Here is a 17,543-nt window from a genome sequence, read left to right as displayed (position 1 = left end):
ATGACAGGATCTAGATACAATCAATATTAAGCAGAAGATGTAAGAGGGATAAGAGAAGGAAGGGTTATATAGGGTGGTGTAGGGTGTGTTTTAATTCTTAGGTGGGTTGAGTGGTGATAGTGTCATTAAGGGTTCATTTTGTAGGTTTTGTTGAAAAGATATGTCTTCAAGGATTTGCGAAAGTTGGTTAGATTATCCATGGTTTTCAAGGCTGTGGGCAGTGCGTTCCATAGCTGTGTACTCCTGTACAAGAAGGTAGTGGCGTATGCCTGCTTATATTTAATTCCTTTACAGCTGGGGAAGTTCAAATTGAGGAATTTGCGGGCTGATCTTTTGGCGTTTCTGGGTGGTAGGTCCACTAGGTTTAACATGTAGAGTGGGGCATCTGCGTGAATGATTTTGTGTACGGTCGTGCAGATCTTAAACTCAATGCGTTCTTTAAGAGGGAGCCAGTGCAGTTTCTCTCTTAAGGGTCTCGCACTTTCGTATTTTGTTTTTACAAATATGAGTCTGGCTGCGGTATTCTGGGCTGTTTCGAGTTTCTTAATAGTCTGCTCTTTGCAGCCAGCATACAGTGTGTTACAATAGTCCAGATGGCTTATTACCATTGACTGTACTAGGGTACGGAAAATGTTTCTCGGGAAGAAAAGTTTCACTCTTTTGAGTTTTCACATCGAGTAGAACATCTTTTTTGTCATGTTCTTCACATGGGTATCGAGTGTGAGGTTTCGATCAATGGTGGCTCCAAGGTTCTTCAGATTTTCTGAAATAGGAAGAGTGCAGTATGGTGTGGTTATAGTCGAGTATTTGTTTGTGTTGTATTGGGAAGTGAGTACTAGGCATTGAGTTTTTTCTGCATTGAGTTTTAGCTGGAAGGAATCTGCCCATGAGTGCATGATTCGGAGGCTTTGGTTGATCTCGTTGGTGATTTCATTTAGATCATGTTTGAACGGGATGTAGATTGTGACATCGTCTGCATATATGTACGGGTTAAAATTTTTAATCTGGAATCTTACTGCTCTTTGCGATTCTGCCAGGTACTTGTGACCTGGAGTGGCCATTGTTTGAAACAGGATGCTGGGTTAGATGGAACATTGATCTGACCCAGTTTGGCTATTCTTATTCTGATCCCCCTCCCACTCACCCCCAGACAACCACAACCACATATCATCACCATGGAGTACCCCAAGGATCACCGCTATCACCGATCCTCTTCAACCTAATGCTGACCCCACTAGCCAAGTCCTTATCCAACCAAGGCTTTAACCCTTTCATCTATGCAGACGATGTCACAATATACATTCCTTACAAATCTAACGTGACAGAAATCGCCAACGAAATCATGAACAGCTTGAACATCATGGACTCTTGGACTAATGCATTTCAACTAAAACTCAACAAAGAAAAAACACACTGTCTCATCCTCTCGTCCCAACACAGCGCGGACAACCCCACAATCATCAACACCCCAGATTACACCCTCCCTATCTCAGACAGCCTGAAAATCCTCAGCGTTAACACTAGAGAGCCAAGTGACATCCACGACAAAGAAAATGTTTCACTCAATGTGGAAGCTCAAACTCGTGAAGCAATTATTCCCAAGGGAAACATTTCGCAACCTGGTACAATCAATGGTACTAAGCCACGTAGACTACTGCAATGGAATATATGCGGGATGTAAAGAACAAACCTTAAAGAAACTTCAGACCACTCAAAACACGGCAGTTAGGTTTATCTTCGGAAAAACGCGATTTGAAAGCGCAAAACCCCTCTGCGAAAAACTACACTGGCTCCCAATCAAAGAATGCATTGCTTTCAAAATCTGCACTCTGGTTCACAAAATTATCTACATACCCTGCCGATCCAACATAAATGCCTGATATCTGCAACACAACAAAACTAAAGTACGTAATGGAAAGAACACAACTCTTCCGTTATACGATGCCCAATGTGGGCTGTACCACATGAACTTTATCTCACCACAACCTCACTTTGTATTTGTTCACACCGGAGTCTGCAAACGCCTCTCTGGTACTATGTAAGCCACATTGAGCTTACAAATAGGTGGGGAAATGTGGGATACAAATGTAACAAATAAATAAAATAAACCTCCTACCCCCAGCCTGATCCTTGGTTAAGTGCCGCTGACGTTTGGTGGTTAGATGGCTCCAAGCGATTTAAGCGGTCAGGAGCCTTTCCTGACCACTTAAATTGCGTTGAATATTGCGTGATGTGTGAGTCTGCGCTTTGCATCCCTGCACACCTTTACACCTTCCTCAAAAGAGCTATAAAAGTGTGCAAAGGAATCTGAGTGCCACCGGGAGTCATTATGAAGACCGTTAACGAAACCATGTTAAGAGCTTAGGGCTACATTCGGTAAACGGCACCCAAATTTGAGAAATGAGTTGGGCACCGTTCATAGAATAGCGCCTAGTGCTGGGATCTGGGCACAAGAATTTACACCAACTGAAACCTGGTATAAATCCCACGCTGAAATAAGGCACGGATCTCCCGTATTCTATAGAACAATGCACAAATTCTAGGAACGTCCCTGACCCAACCTTGCCCCCTCCCTTTTTCAAATCCACGCTTAAATATTTACACGTGTACCTTTATAGAATACAGACCAGGAAGATGCATGCATAAGTGCAAATTGTTGCCAATTAGAGCTAATAATTTGATTGTTAGCGGCCAATTATCACACTAATTAGCTAATTATTCAATTAAATTGGGCGCATCCACATTAGCGTGCACAATTTTTAGTGCTATTTATAGAATTTCCCTGTTAAAACATAGTTTACCACATGGTAACTGCTAGCGTAGAACTGTCTTAAAGGGCTTTTTGGTAATTTAGCTGTTACTACGTGCATTAAGAGTCGGATTCCGTCTAAGCATATTCTATAAGCAGCGCCTAGATTTAGGTGCAGTGTATAGAATACGCTTGGTTGATATCCCAGCACCTAAAGCTACATAAATACCAGCTTATAGATTTACTTTGCTACCTAAATAAGGGATAAATATTACTTAAAGCAGTCGCCTATATATATCAAGCTAATATTTTATGGGACTCTTAATACCGTTAAACAATTTAGCTCAAAAATGTTTTATGCACCTTTTATCCATAATAATTGTTATCATATTTATTATTTAGTTCTCTCTACCATACCTACTCACAGAGGGGTTAAACACTGAAATTTCTTAATACATAAACCAACTAAACAGTAACAGTGACCATATATCGTATACTGTAATATACTGTCCTGCTTATAATTGAACGAGAAAAACGCCCGTGTTCCGACCTAAATCGGGAGATGGACGTTTATCTCACAAAAACGAATAACGCGGTATAATTGAAAGCCGAACTTGGACGTTTTCAACTGCACTCCATCGCGGAAGCGTACAAAGTTGACGAGGGCGTGTCGGAGGTGTGGTGAAGGCGGGACTAGGGCATGGTTATCACCCGAACAGAGATGGGCGCCTTTCGCCGATAATGGAAAAAAAGTATGCGTTTGTAGCTAGAATTTAGGGCACTTTTCCTGGACCCTGTTTTTTCACGAATAAGGCCCCAAAAAGTGCCCTAAATGACCAAATTACCACCAGAGGGACTCGGGGATGACCTCCCCTGACTCCCCCAGTGGTCAATAACCCCCTCCCACCACAAAAAAAATGATGTTTCACAACTTTTTATTTTCACCCTCAAATGTCATACCCACCTCCCTGGCAGCAGTATGCAGGTCCCTGGAGCAGTTGTTAGGGGGTGCAGTGGTCTTCAGGCAGGTGGACCCAGGCCCATCCCCCCCTTACCTGTTACAATTGTGCTGCTTAATGCTTAGTCGTCCAACCCCCCCAAACCCACTGTACCCACATGTAGGTGCCCCCCTTCACCCCTTAGGGCTATAGTAATGGTGTAGACTTGTGGGCAGTGGGTTTTGAGGGGGATTTGGGGGGCTCAACACACAAGGGAAGGGTGCTATGCACCTGGGAGCTCTTTTACCTTTTTTTTTTGTTTTTGTAAAAGTGCCCCCTAGGGTGCCCGGTTGGTGTCCTGGCATGTGAGAGGGGACCAGTGCACTACAAATCCTGGCCCCTCCCACGAACAAATGCCTTGGATTTATTCGTTTTTGAGCCGGGCGCTTTCATTTTCCATTATCGCTGAAAAGCAAAAACGCCCAGCTTACAAATTGTCGAATAAAACATGGACGTCTATTTTTTTTGAAAATACGGTTCGGTCCGCCCCTTCACGGACCCGTTCTCGGAGATAAACGCCCATGGAGATAGACGTTTTCCTTCGATTATGCCCCTCTTTATTATCCCTACAGTTCTCATTTAGGGATGTTAAATCGTCTTTGTATGGTAGAGAGAACTAAATAATAAATATGATAACAATTATTATTGATAAAAGGTGCATAAAACATTTTTGAGCTAAATTGTTTAACGGTATTAAGAGTCCCATAAAATATTAGCTTAAAGATTTAGGCGCAGAGGGGCATATTCTGTAACAACGTACGTAAATTTTGGAACACCCATGAAACGCCCATTTTCCCACTCATAACCACGTCCCTTTTTGGCCCCGCACATTAGAATTAGGCACTGTGCATTACAGAATATGCTTAGCGAGTTATGCGCATAAATTCTAATTATTGCCAATTAATGCTCATTACTGCTTGTTAAATGCATTAAAAACGCTGATTGGTTTATTAAGCCAATTAAGTTATGCGCCTTGTTATAGAATACGCTTTGATTTTGGCATGGAACACTAGGTGCAATATATAGAATCCAGCGTTAAATGATTTTTGTATCAGGGGCGTGGCATGGGTGAGTGTGGGCGTGGAAGGCGTCAGATAGTTAATGCGCTTCACTTATCACACGCAGTCTGATGCCGAGTTAACATTGCAGTGCTGCACAGTTTTCCTCAGGGAATCCCGTTTCTTTGGATTTAAAATCACTGAGCGATCTTCTTTCTTTTCGTAAATTATGTAAAGCTTGGCTCTTCAATTAGACAACTATCATCTATCTTATTTGTATTGTGGATGTCTTCTATTTATTTCTAAACCACTCTGGAGTCTCGAAGAACGGTGGCATGTAAGTTTTTAAAATAACATAAAAACACATTGAAAAAATGGTCCCGGTTGATTACTAGAGGTTCCAATTTAAGTTGGCAACATGGCAGAAAATCAGCTTTGTAGAGGGTTATTAGTACAGTGCTGGGCTAATGTAAAACACTGCACCCCTTGGTGGATACCATGTACTTGTAATGGCACAGGGTCCTTCCTCCCTCAAGGTATTTATTTATTAGGATTTATTTACCACCTTTTTTGAAGGAATTCACTCAAGGCGGTGTACTAGAAACAGGACGCTGGGCTTGATGGACCTTTGGCAATACTTTTGTACTTATTTGAATTTCAGTGCTGTTAAATATGTATATTTTTGATACCTTTTCATGGTAGTCCTATTATTAGGTTTAAATTTTTTGTTTTCAAGTTTTCCTCTTTCATTCTGTCTGTCTTGTCTTGTTCATTTTACTATTGTTATGCTGTTAACAAAATTGTAAGTTTGATGTTAAACTGTACCTACTGTACTCCGCCTTGGGTGAATCTCTTCAAAAAGGCAGTTAAGAAATCTCAATAAATAGAGTTGGCGCATACTAGAATGAGCAGTTAAGTACATAAGTATTGTCATACTGGGACAGATCGAAGGTCCATCGAGCCCAGCATCCTGTTTCCAACAGTGGCCAATCCAGGTCACAAATACCCGGCAAGATCCCAAAAATGTACAAAACATTTTATACTGCTTATCCCAGAAATAGTGGATTTTCCCCAAGTCCATTTAATAACGGTCTATGGACTTTTCCTTTAGGAAGCCAGTCAAACCTTTTTAAACCCCGCTAAGCTAACTGCTTTTACTACATTCTCTGGCAACGAATTCCAGAGTTTAATTGCACGTTGAGTGAAGAAATATTTTCTCAGATTCGTTTAAAATGTACTACATTGTAACTTCATTGCGCGCCCTCTAGTCCTAGTATTTTTGGAAAGAGTAAAGGAGTGTGGTAGCCGTGTTAGTCCACTCTTAAGGTTATCAATAGAAATCAAACAAAATAAAACATGGAAAAGAAAATAAGATGATACCTTTTTTATTGGACATAACTTAATACATTTCTTGAGTAATGGAAAGAGTAAACAATTGATTCATAGCTAACTGTTCTACTCCACTTTTATAGACCTCTATCATATCTCCCCTCAGCAGTCTTTTCTCCAGGCTGAGAGCACAAATGCTAATTGGTACTAATTAGTGTCAATTAACACTGATTTAAGTCAATAATTGACTGTTAACTCTAATTTACAGACAAGTTCTTTTATTAACTTGTGCACAGAGCTGCCCTTATTCTATAACTTATGTACACAAATTAGCATTACTAGGCATTAAATTGGACACGCAAATTTGTAGAATCCAGGGGAATATGTACATTTGAAAACTGACCCTTTTATGATAATACTAAAATGCATCACACACTGTACTGAATTTGCTCTGTCTCTTTCAAAGTGTTCATTCCATCCACATACCTCCTCATTTGAAAGTGGGGGCAGGGAAGGGATCTTCATTGTTACCCTGCGAAGCACTGATTATCCCAAAGCACTTGAAATCCTTCCTTTATCCTCAGTCCCCAGGCTGCAAGAGACCTCAGGTCATTCCAATACATTACATACCTATCCACATTTTAAATGATTCATCATGGAATGAGACTTCCTGGAGCCAGCAAAGACAGAGTTAGGAGAGGGTCAGGAGCAAATATAGGGGAAGATTATATATGGGTTTTTTTTTTTCATTTGTTTACGAGGGAAGTGGAAACATGAAATAATAATTTTCTAAAAATGATGATTATTTGCATTCAGCCATCATACAAGAGATATTCTGAAAGGTGGTGACAACTGGATAGTGACAGAAGTGCGTCATGTAGCTAAATCTTGAAAATCCTGGGTTCATATATTTGTAATATATTTTCTTCATCATATCAGTGACGATTTCACCATTGACTTGAAGAGGCTCTGAGCCAAAACTCTGGTTTTCTGCTCAGGTTCTTTTATTATTCTGGGACCAATATTCAGCTCGAATCAATCAGCATCTTGCTGACTGCCGTCGGCGTTAAACCTGGAAATTCAATGCTAGGCCACGTTCGGGCACCAGCATTGAATTTCCAGGTTTCTGGAGCAGGCTGACGCATAGGCGGTTAAGAGCGATATTATGAACTTAGGGGCCCTTTTACAAAGGTGTATACAGGCCTACACGCATGCAGAGCGTGTCCAATTGGCATTATCGCCCAGCTAGCATGTGCACCTGGCGGTAATCCCGAGTTTGGTGCATGCTGAAAACCTGCACAGGCCGTAAATAGATAAGTACGTAAGTACATAAGTATTGCCACGCTGGGACAGACCAAAGTTTCATCGAGTACAGTGTCCTGTTTCCAACAGTGGCCAATCCAGGTCACAAACACCTGGCAAGATCCCATAAAAGTTCAATACATTTTTTGCTGCTTATCCCAGAAATAAGCAGTGAATTTTCCCCAAGTCATTTTAATAATGGTCTATGGACTTTTCCTTTAGGAAGTTGTCCAAACCTTTTTTAAAACCCGCTAAACTAACCGCCTTTACCAAACTCTCTGGCAACGAAATTCCAGAGTTTAATTACACATTGAGGGAAGAAAAATTTTCTCCAATTCGTTTTAAATTTACTACATTGTAGCTTCATCATAAGCCCCCCTAGTCCTAGTATTTTTGGAAAGCGTGAACAGACGCATCACATCTACCCATTCAACTCCACTCATTATTTTATAGACCTCTATCATATCTCCCCTCAGCCGCCTTTTCTCCAAGCTGAAGAGCCCTAGCCGCTTTAGCCTTTCCTCATAGGGAAGTCGTCCCATCCCCTTTATCATTTTCGTTGCCCTTCTCAGCACCTTTTCTAATTCCACTATATCTTTTTTGAGATGCAGCGACCAGAATTGAATACAATATTCGATGTGCGGTTGCACCATGAAGCGATACAAAGGCATTATAACATCCTCATTTTTGTTTTCCATTCCTTTCCTAATAATACTTAACATTCTATTTGCTTTCTTAGCCACAGCAGCACACTCAGCAGAAGGTTTCAACGTATCATCAACGATGACACCTAGATCCCTTTCTTGGTCAGTGACTCCTAATGTGGAACCTTGCATTATGTAGCTGTAATTTGCACGCTGGTTTTAATTTTGCCGCACATCTATTTCCTGCCCCCCCCCCCCCCCCCCACCACCACCAAAAAAAACCCCTTTTTTCCAGATGCAGTGGAGAAATGGTCCAGCACGCATCCAAAACATGCATCCACATTACTACAGGCCACTTTTTGGCACACCTTCGTAAAAGGGCCCCTTAACTGGTTATGGGTTAGTACGTAAAGGGCTCCTTTACTAAGCAGCAGTAAGCCCAGCCCAGCCGTACTTAGCACATAAGCACATAACCACCGCCACGCTGGGAAAAGACCCAAGGTCCATCAAGCCCAGCACTGTCTCCGACAGCAGCCAATCCAGGCCCCAAGAACCTGGCAAAAACCCAAAATTTAATAATGGACTTTTCCTTCAGGTATCTATCCAGATCCCCTTTAAATTCAGCAAGGCCAGCTGCCGTCATTACCTTCTCCGACAATGAGTTCCAGAGTCTAACTACGCGCTGAGTAAAGAAAAACTTTCTCCGATTCGTTTTAAACCTACCACATTCTAATTTCATCTTGTGTCCCCTGGTTCTATTATTGTTAGAAAGCGTAAACAAACGCTTCACATCTGTCCGCTCTACCCCACTCATTATTTTGTAGACCTCTATCATATCACCCCTCAGCCGCCTTTTCTCCAGGCTAAAGAGTCCTAGCCGTCTTAACCTCTCCTCATAGGGTAGTCGTCCCATCCCTTTTATCATTTTTGTCGCCCTTCTCTGCACCTTCTCCAATTCCTTTATATCTTTTTTGAGATGAGGCGACCAGAACTGAACACAATACTCCCCTAGCACGCCGTCATTTCCATCGTTACAAAAATCTCCACCACGCACTGAGCAGAAGATTTCAGCATATTATCTACAACAACACCTAGATCTTTTTCTTGGGTGTTGACCCCCAAGGTGGACCCTAGCTTCAGTTAACTATGATTCGGATTATTCATTTCAATGTGCATCACTTTGCATTTGCCCACCTTAAATTTCATCTGCCAATTGGATGCCCAGTCTTCCAATTTCCTAAAGTCTTCCTGCAATATTTCACAGTCCACACGTGTTTTAACAACCTTGAATAGTTTTGTCTCGTCTGCAAATTTAATCACCTCACTCATCGTTCTGATTTCCATATCATTTATAAATATGTTAAATAGCACCAGTCTCAGTGCTAATCCTTGTGGCACTCCACTATTTACCCTCCTCCATTGAGAGAAATGACCATTTAATCCTACCCTCTGTTTTCTGTCCAATAACCAATTTATAATCCACACCGGTGTGTTGCCTCCTGTCCCATGACTCTTTAATTTTCTCAGGAGTCTCTCATGAGGTACTTTGTCAAAAGCTTTCTGAAAATCTAGATACACTACCTCAACCAGCTCACCTTTATCCACATGTTTATTCACACCGTCAAAGAAAATTGGTGAGGCAAGACTTCCCTTGGCTGAACCCATGCTGACTCTGTCCCATTAAACCATGTTTATTTACATGTAGCATAATTTTATTCTTTATAATAGCTTCCACTATTTTACCCAGCACTAACATCAGGCTTATCGGTCTGTAATTTCCTGGATCACCCCTGGAACCCTTTTTAAAAATCGACATTACATTGACTACCCTCCAATCTTCAGGTACTACAGATGCTTTTAACGACAGGTGGCATATAACAAACAGCAGATCAGCAGTTTCATTATTGAGTTACTACTACTACTACTTATCATTTCTAAAGCGCTACTAGACGTACGCAGCGCTGTACACTTGAACATGAAGAGACAGTCCCTGCTCCAAAGAGCCTACAATCTAATTAGGACAGACAAACATGACAAACAAAAGATAAGGGAATATTAAAGTAAGGATGGTAAAATAAGGGTTCTGAACAAGTGAATAAGGGTTAGGAGTTAAAAGCAGCATCAAAAAGGTGGGCTTTTAGCTTAGATTTGAAGACGGCCAGAGATGGAGCTTGACGTACCGGCTCAAGAAGTCTATTCCAGGCATATGGTGCAGCAAGATAAAAGGAACGGAGTCTGGAGTTAGCAGTGGAGGAGAAGGGTAAGATAAAAGAGATTTACCCAGTGAACGAAGTTCCCGGAGAGAAATGTAGGGAGAGATGAGAGTGGAGAGGTACTGAGGAGCTGCAGAGTGAATGCACTTATTTCTTTGAGTATCTTTGGATGTATACCATCTGCTCCAGGTGATTTACTACTCTTTAATTTGTCGATTTGGCTCAGGTTCACCAACATTTCTTTCAGCTCCTCCTCAACCATTTCCGATACAGATAGATCCCTTACATCTTCCATAAAGACCGAAGCAGAAGCAAGTAACTCATTCAGTTTCTTCGCTATCGCCTTGTCCTCCCTGAGTGCTCCTTTTTCTCCTTTGTGATCTAACGGTCCCATGGATTCCCTCGCAGGCTTTCTGCTTCTGGTATACCTGAAAAATTTGTTAGTGTGAGTTTTTGCCTCTCCAGCAAGTTTGTATTCATATTCTCTTTTAGCCTTCTTTAGCAACGGTTTGCATCTGACTTGCCAGTGCTTATGTTTATTCTTAATTTCTTCATTTGGGTCCTTTCTCCATTCTTTGAATGACATTCTTTTGGCTCTAATAGCCTCTTTCACGTCACCTTTTAACCAAGCTGGCTGTTATTTTCTCTTCTTTCCAACTTTGTAAACACGAGGAACGCATCTGGTCTGGGCTTCCAAGATGGTATATTTAAACAACGTCCATGCCTGATTTAATGTCCTAACCTTTGCAATCAACCCTTTTGGCTTCTTTATAAACATTTTCCTCATTTTTTTTATAGCTGCCCTTTCAAAAATTAACTGTTACTACAGTGGGTTTCCTTTGTGGCTTCATTCCAGAGAGCAGCTGAAACTCGATCGTGTTATGATCACTGTTTCCAGCGGACCCACCACCATAACCTCTCGTTCTATGCCCTGCACTCCACCAAGGACTAGATCTAAAATGACCACCCGTCTTGTTGGTTCCTGGACCAGTTGCTCCAAGGATCAAGAATTTTATCTCCCTGGTGCTTAGCCGAGATTGGGTGGCAGAGCCTGTGGTTGGGAGGTGGGGCTAGTGCTGGGCAGACTTCTACAGTCTGTGCCCTGAAATGGCAGATACAAATCAAGGTAAGGTATACACAAAACGTAGCACATATGAGTTTATCTTGTTGGGCGGACTGGATGGACCGTGCAGGTCTTTTTCTGCCGTCATCTACTATGTTACTATGTATGTATGGTGCTCCCTGATGTAACATTTATCCTCTCAATATTGGGGTAATTGAAATCACCCACTATTATACCCAGTTTGCCAGTTTTCCTAATGTCTATGAATATTTCTTCATCTGTCTATTCGTTCTGTCCTGTTAGAAGGTAGTACAGCCCTACACGAATACTCCTTCCCTTCACACATGGAATTTCTTTTCATAATGATTCCACACTGCTATCTATTTAATGTAGAATGTTTATTTTGTTTGACTCCATTCCCTCTTTAACATATAGTGCAACCCCCCCCCCCACCCCACCCTCCAATCTGATTCCCTCTATCAAGTCTCTGAGATGCCTATTATATATGCATCAGGCACAGCAAGCAGGAAAATAGTAACATAGTAGATGACGGCAGAAAAAGACCTGCACGGTCCATCCAGTCTGCCCAACAAGATAACTCATATGTGCTACATTTGTGTATACCCTACTTTGATTTGTACCTGTCCTCTTCAGGAAGAACCTCTACGAGAAACAGGAGAAGCAAATAAAAAAGTAGAGGCTGGCCGAAGGACAATCCAACACAGGAAATGGTGCTTGAAAGGTCCATGGTTCGGCCCTCACAAAACGTCTGCCTCAGGGGTCACAAAAGTGTTCTTTATAATCAGTACATTTTTTCTAGCAAAAAAGGTGTCAGTACTCAAATGCTAGGCTGCCCTTCAGGAGTGGGGTGATCACTGAGGGACCCACCCCACAATGACCAGGCCCCCTACAACCAGTCACAGAATCTATGACAAGGCAGAATTGGTATGTAGGGCCTGAGCTCTTTCATTAAAGCTTGGGGACCATGTGTCAATTTTAGCAGACAATGGAAAAGGTGCTGGTACTCAGTTCCCCCAAATAACCCCTCAAAAAAAGCCCTGCTAAAGAGTGACAAGATTCCATGCAGAATTTCAAAGAGTAGCAACATTCCAGGTAGAACCCCGAAGAATAGCAAGATTCTGGAATCCTAAAGAGCAGTGTGGTGTTTTCTAGCGAAAAAGGTGCCAGTACTCAAATGCCAGACCACCCTTCAGGGGTGGGGTGATCACTGAGGGACCCACCCCACAATAGCCAGGCCTCCTGCAACCAGTCACAGAATCTATGACAAGGCAGAATTGGTGTGTAGAGCCTGAGCTCTTTCATTAAAGCTTGGGGACCATGTGTCAATTTTAGCAGACAATGGAAAAGGTGCTGGTACTCAGTTCCCCCAAATAACCCCTCAAAAAAAGCCCTGCTAAAGAGTGACAAGATTCCATGCAGAATTTCAAAGAGTAGCAACATTCCAGGTAGAACCCCGAAGAATAGCAAGATTCTGGAATCCTAAAGAGCAGTGTGGTGTTTTCTAGCGAAAAAGGTGCCAGTACTCAAATGCCAGACCACCCTTCAGGGGTGAGATGATCACTGAGGGACCCACCCCACAATAGCCAGGCCCCCTGCAACCAGTCACAGAATCTATGACAAGGCAGAATTGGTGTGTAGAGCCTGAGCTCTTTCATTAAAGCTTGGGGACCATGTGTCAATTTTAGCAGACAATGGAAAAGGTGCTGGTACTCAGTTCCCCCAAATAACCCCTCAAAAAAAGCCCTGCTAAAGAGTGACAAGATTCCATGCAGAATTTCAAAGAGTAGCAACATTCCAGGTAGAACCCCGAAGAATAGCAAGATTCTGGAATCCTAAAGAGCAGTGTGGTGTTTTCTAGCGAAAAAGGTGCCAGTACTCAAATGCCAGACCACCCTTCAGGGGTGGGGTGATCACTGAGGGACCCACCCCACAATAGCCAGGCCTCCTGCAACCTGTCACAGAATCTATGACAAGGCAGAATTGATGTGTAGAGCCTGAGCTCTTTCATTAAAGCTTAGGGTCAATGTGTCAATTTTAGCAGACAATGGAAAAGGTGCTAGTACCCCCAAGTACCCCCTCAAAAAAAAAGCCCTGCTAAAAAGAGTGACAAGATTCCATGCAGAATTTCAAAGAGTAGCAACATTCCAGGTAGAACCCCGAAGAATAGCAAGATTCTGGAATCGTAAAGAGCAGTGTGGTGTTTTCTAGCGAAAAAGGTGCCAGTACTCAAATGCCAGACCACCCTTCAGGGGTGGGGTGATCACTGAGGGACCCACCCCACAATAGCCAGGCCTCCTGCAACCAGTCACAGAATCTATGACAAGGCAGAATTGATGTGTAGAGCCTGAGCTCTTTCATTAAAGCTTAGGGTCAATGTGTCAATTTTAGCAGACAATGGAAAAGGTGCCAGTACCCCCAAGTACCCCCTCAAAAAAAGCCCTGCTAAAAAGAGTGACAAGATTCCATGCAGAATTTCAAAGAGTAGCAACATTCCAGGTAGAACCCCGAAGAATAGCAAGATTCTGGAATCCTAAAGAGCAGTGTGGTGTTTTCTAGCGAAAAAGGTGCCAGTACTCAAATGCCAGACCACCCTTCAGGGGTGAGATGATCACTGAGGGACCCACCCCACAATAGCCAGGCCCCCTGCAACCAGTCACAGAATCTATGACAAGGCAGAATTGATGTGTAGAGCCTGAGCTCTTTCATTAAAGCTTAGGGTCAATGTGTCAATTTTAGCAGACAATGGAAAAGGTGCCAGTACCCCCAAGTACCCCCTCAAAAAAAGCCCTGCTAAAAGAGTGACAAGATTCCATGCAGAATTTCAAAGAGTAGCAACATTCCAGGTAGAACCCCGAAGAATAGCAAGATTCTGGAATCCTAAAGAGCAGTGTGGTGTTTTCTAGCGAAAAAGGTGCCAGTACTCAAATGCCAGACCACCCTTCAGGGGTGGGGTGATCACTGAGGGACCCACCCCACAATAGCCAGGCCCCCTGCAACCAGTCACAGAATCTATGACAAGGCAGAATTGATGTGTAGAGCCTGAGCTCTTTCATTAAAGCTTAGGGTCAATGTGTCAATTTTAGCAGACAATGGAAAAGGTGCCAGTACCCCCAAGTACCCCCTCAAAAAAGCCCTGCTAAAAAGAGTGACAAGATTCCATGCAGAATTTCAAAGAGTAGCAACATTCCAGGTAGAACCCCGAAGAATAGCAAGATTCTGGAATCCTAAAGAGCAGTGTGGTGTTTTCTAGCGAAAAAGGTGCCAGTACTCAAATGCCAGACCACCCTTCAGGGGTGAGATGATCACTGAGGGACCCACCCCACAATAGCCAGGCCCCCTGCAACCAGTCACAGAATCTATGACAAGGCAGAATTGGTGTGTAGAGCCTGAGCTCTTTCATTAAAGCTTGGGGACCATGTGTCAATTTTAGCAGACAATGGAAAAGGTGCTGGTACTCAGTTCCCCCAAATAACCCCTCAAAAAAAGCCCTGCTAAAGAGTGACAAGATTCCATGCAGAATTTCAAAGAGTAGCAACATTCCAGGTAGAACCCCGAAGAATAGCAAGATTCTGGAATCCTAAAGAGCAGTGTGGTGTTTTCTAGCGAAAAAGGTGCCAGTACTCAAATGCCAGACCACCCTTCAGGGGTGGGGTGATCACTGAGGGACCCACCCCACAATAGCCAGGCCTCCTGCAACCAGTCACAGAATCTATGACAAGGCAGAATTGGTGTGTAGAGCCTGAGCTCTATCATTAAAGCTTGGGGACCATGTGTCAATTTTAGCAGACAATGGAAAAGGTGCTGGTACTCAGTTCCCCCAAATAACCCCTCAAAAAAAGCCCTGCTAAAGAGTGACAAGATTCCATGCAGAATTTCAAAGAGTAGCAACATTCCAGGTAGAACCCCGAAGAATAGCAAGATTCTGGAATCCTAAAGAGCAGTGTGGTGTTTTCTAGCGAAAAAGGTGCCAGTACTCAAATGCCAGACCACCCTTCAGGGGTGAGATGATCACTGAGGGACCCACCCCACAATAGCCAGGCCCCCTGCAACCAGTCACAGAATCTATGACAAGGCAGAATTGATGTGTAGAGCCTGAGCTCTTTCATTAAAGCTTAGGGTCAATGTGTCAATTTTAGCAGACAATGGAAAAGGTGCCAGTACCCCCAAGTACCCCCTCAAAAAAAGCCCTGCTAAAAAGAGTGACAAGATTCCATGCAGAATTTCAAAGAGTAGCAACATTCCAGGTAGAACCCCGAAGAATAGCAAGATTCTGGAATCCTAAAGAGCAGTGTGGTGTTTTCTAGCGAAAAAGGTGCCAGTTCTCAAATGCCAGACCACCCTTCAGGGGTGAGATGATCACTGAGGGACCCACCCCACAATAGCCAGGCCCCCTGCAACCAGTCACAGAATCTATGACAAGGCAGAATTGATGTGTAGAGCCTGAGCTCTTTCATTAAAGCTTAGGGTCAATGTGTCAATTTTAGCAGACAATGGAAAAGGTGCTAGTACCCCCAAGTACCCCCTCAAAAAAAAAGCCCTGCTAAAAAGAGTGACAAGATTCCATGCAGAATTTCAAAGAGTAGCAACATTCCAGGTAGAACCCCGAAGAATAGCAAGATTCTGGAATCCTAAAGAGCAGTGTGGTGTTTTCTAGCGAAAAAGGTGCCAGTACTCAAATGCCAGACCACCCTTCAGGGGTGGGGTGATCACTGAGGGACCCACCCCACAATAGCCAGGCCTCCTGCAACCAGTCACAGAATCTATGACAAGGCAGAATTGATGTGTAGAGCCTGAGCTCTTTCATTAAAGCTTAGGGTCAATGTGTCAATTTTAGCAGACAATGGAAAAGGTGCCAGTACCCCCAAGTACCCCCTCAAAAAAAGCCCTGCTAAAAGAGTGACAAGATTCCATGCAGAATTTCAAAGAGTAGCAACATTCCAGGTAGAACCCCGAAGAATAGCAAGATTCTGGAATCCTAAAGAGCAGTGTGGTGTTTTCTAGCGAAAAAGGTGCCAGTACTCAAATGCCAGACCACCCTTCAGGGGTGGGGTGATCACTGAGGGACCCACCCCACAATAGCCAGGCCTCCTGCAACCAGTCACAGAATCTATGACAAGGCAGAATTGGTGTGTAGAGCCTGAGCTCTATCATTAAAGCTTGGGGACCATGTGTCAATTTTAGCAGACAATGGAAAAGGTGCTGGTACTCAGTTCCCCCAAATAACCCCTCAAAAAAAGCCCTGCTAAAGAGTGACAAGATTCCATGCAGAATTTCAAAGAGTAGCAACATTCCAGGTAGAACCCCGAAGAATAGCAAGATTCTGGAATCCTAAAGAGCAGTGTGGTGTTTTCTAGCGAAAAAGGTGCCAGTACTCAAATGCCAGACCACCCTTCAGGGGTGGGGTGATCACTGAGGGACCCACCCCACAATAGCCAGGCCCCCTGCAACCAGTCACAGAATCTATGACAAGGCAGAATTGATGTGTAGAGCCTGAGCTCTTTCATTAAAGCTTAGGGTCAATGTGTCAATTTTAGCAGACAATGGAAAAGGTGCCAGTACCCCCAAGTACCCCCTCAAAAAAAGCCCTGCTAAAAAGAGTGACAAGATTCCATGCAGAATTTCAAAGAGTAGCAACATTCCAGGTAGAACCCCGAAGAATAGCAAGATTCTGGAATCCTAAAGAGCAGTGTGGTGTTTTCTAGCGAAAAAGGTGCCAGTACTCAAATGCCAGACCACCCTTCAGGGGTGGGGTGATCACTGAGGGACCCACCCCACAATAGCCAGGCCCCCTGCAACCAGTCACAGAATCTATGACAAGGCAGAATTGATGTGTAGAGCCTGAGCTCTTTCATTAAAGCTTAGGGTCAATGTGTCAATTTTAGCAGACAATGGAAAAGGTGCCAGTACCCCCAAGTACCCCCTCAAAAAAAGCCCTGCTAAAAAGAGTGACAAGATTCCATGCAGAATTTCAAAGAGTAGCAACATTCCAGGTAGAACCCCGAAGAATAGCAAGATTCTGGAATCCTAAAGAGCAGTGTGGTGTTTTCTAGCGAAAAAGGTGCCAGTACTCAAATGCCAGACCACCCTTCAGGGGTGGGGTGATCACTGAGGGACCCACCCCACAATAGCCAGGCCCCCTGCAACCAGTCACAGAATCTATGACAAGGCAGAATTGATGTGTAGAGCCTGAGCTCTTTCATTAAAGCTTAGGGTCAATGTGTCAATT

Source organism: Microcaecilia unicolor, chromosome 11 (assembly GCF_901765095.1).
Source record: "Microcaecilia unicolor chromosome 11, aMicUni1.1, whole genome shotgun sequence".
NCBI classification, from domain to species: domain Eukaryota; kingdom Metazoa; phylum Chordata; class Amphibia; order Gymnophiona; family Siphonopidae; genus Microcaecilia; species Microcaecilia unicolor.
Note: the sequence above shows the minus strand (reverse complement) of the source record.